The sequence below is a fragment of the Miniopterus natalensis genome, chromosome 6, assembly GCF_054644295.1.
Source record: "Miniopterus natalensis isolate mMinNat1 chromosome 6, mMinNat1.hap1, whole genome shotgun sequence".
In the NCBI taxonomy this organism is placed as follows: domain Eukaryota; kingdom Metazoa; phylum Chordata; class Mammalia; order Chiroptera; family Miniopteridae; genus Miniopterus; species Miniopterus natalensis.
The window spans coordinates 40526293-40528635 of record NC_142086.1 but is presented as its reverse complement, the minus strand read 5'-3'; the positions used below and the strand labels follow the sequence as shown (position 1 = coordinate 40528635).

General features: G+C 44.3%; 1 pseudogene; it reads left to right on the top strand.

The window, feature by feature from the left end:
- The first annotated feature begins 656 nt into the window (after nt 1-656).
- Nucleotides 657-1157, top strand: LOC107527388 (large ribosomal subunit protein uL11 pseudogene; annotated as a pseudogene).
- Nucleotides 1158-2343: the final 1186 nt, after the last annotated feature.

The following is a 2343-nucleotide window of genomic DNA, read 5'->3' as shown; positions in this document are numbered from 1 at the left end:
GTAAAGGTTTACTAATTCTGGATCTGGATTTTGCCACTGTCCCAACAGAAAGTACACTTTCATCTCCGATGCAGTGCCCTTTCATGTTCACATGGTTGTTTTGAGGCCTTTATCAGAGCTGAATTTTCCAGGTTCCACCTATGCAACAGGTGGGAAGTTAACAGTAAACCTGTTTCATTACACCGTCAACCTTAATTAATGCATTTGTAATAATGGCTTGGAATTTATTTAACCAAAATAATAACTTCATTTAGCGTAACGACTTGATGCACAGGAGGCATTGAGCTGGTTTCCAGAACATTTAGCATGAGCTAATGGGAGATCACCTTTGTGATCTGGCAACACCTGTTAATGCCTTGTTTCACCTCCGCAGCCTGATCTTTTTATGTGAAGGAAGGCAGTCACGGTGAGTTAAATAGGAACCCGGTGAATTATTAATTATTTTTAATAGCATTGTTATAGTTGCTTTGTTATTAAAAATCTTGCAATGCTGTAATGAGAGATTCCTAAAGCACATCCTTCGTAACCTTTATAAAGTGGTTTGAGGAGCCCAGAGATCAATAATGCGCTTTCGCCTTTCGGCTCGGAGGAGGCACAGGTGCAAATTTCTTGGGTCGACCCAATTCTGGGTGCACCCGACACCAGCCTCCTCCACCATGCAGCTGAAGTTCGACCCCAATGAGATCAAAGTTATATATCTGAGGTGCATTGGTGGGGAAGTGGGTGCCAAGTCTTCCCTGGTCCCAAGATCGTCCCTGGGCCTATCTCCAAAAAAGGTTGGTGATGACATTATCAAAGCAACCGGTGATTGGGAGGGTCTTAGGATTACAGTGAAACAGACTGTTCAGAACAGACAGGCCCAGATAGAGGTAGTGCTTTCTGCCTCTGCCCTGATCATCAAAGCCCTCAAAGAACCGCCAAGAGACAGAAAAAAAAAAAAGAAAAAAAACATTAAGCACAGTGGAAATATCCCATTTGATGAGATTGTCAGCATTGCCTGACAGATGCAGCACCGATCTTTAGCTAGAGGACTCTCTGGGACCATTAAAGGGATCCTGGGGACTTCCCAGCCTGTGTGCTGCAATATCGATGGCCACTACCCTCCTGACACCGTAGATGACATCAACAGTGGTGCAGTGGAAAGCCCGGCTAGTTAAGAGCTACAAAGGAAAATGTCTCAATTAAAGATCATTTGACAACCAAAAAATAAAAATAAATAATAATTCGACATAGCCAGGCAGACTTTGAATGAGTTTACACCAAGGGATATTCCTATTCTTTCCAAGCCTTCTCCTCTCTGGAGCCATTGTGAGTTGTAAGGAGGTGGCAGGAAAATAATTCCTCATTTTATCTCTTAACTTTGTTTTCATCCTTCATCAGTGAAGTAGGGACTATAAGCGTACCTGGTTTGATTGCGCTTCGCCTTGTTGTGTTTCACAGAGGCTGCATTTTTTAACACTTTTTTTTATCAGTAGTAGTAGTAGCAGTATTTACTAACTGAAGGCAAGCGCCTCCACCAGCAACAAGAGTACGACTCACTTTATCGAGATACTCGGTTTACCACGGTGATCTGGAGCCAGCCCTGCAGTATCTCTGAGGGATGCCTGTATTCAGGTTTCCAACCAGTCAGGAGGGCTGAGTGGATGTCCTTAAATATCCCTCTCTAGAGCACGTTTGTAGGGAAAATGAAAGAGATTAAATCCAAGCATGAATCATTAGTAGTTAGAAAAATAATCTTCTTAATTGAGACGAGCCAGCTGAACTTGGTCACCTGATTGATAAGCTTGGCAAATGCAGCAGAGTCTGGGAGGTGCCTGCTGAATTCCGTGCTCCCCTTTCTCCCTGGAGACAGAGCTGTGGCTGGGACCAGGCTGCGCATTTGGAGCCTGAGATTTCCCATCCCCCTTTCAGTGAAGTTCCTGCCACTGGGATGAGCAGAGGGGCTGGGCCAGGAGACATTGGTCGGGTGTTCCTCCGTGCTCTCTCTCTCCTCACAAAAAAGTAGAGGTGGAGGTGGCCAGACTTCGTACCAACCAGGTAGGCAAGGATGGGATGCTGAGGGCAAAGTCGCAAAAGGGGAGGAACTTGAATTCCTGAACAATTGTGAGGAGCAAAGCCGCCCACCACACCTGGGTCACTGACCTCAGGGCTGTTCTATAAGCAATTTAAAAACCTTTGTTTTCTTTAAGTGGCTATTTAAGTTTTATCATTCTGTTTTCTGTTTGTTTGGTTTTTATTGGTTTTGGGGTGTGTGTGGTTTTTTTTAGACAGCGGTGTAGCCTTCACCTTAACTAATGCAACAAGGTTGACTAAAATTACCCATACCATTCATTAGAATGACTC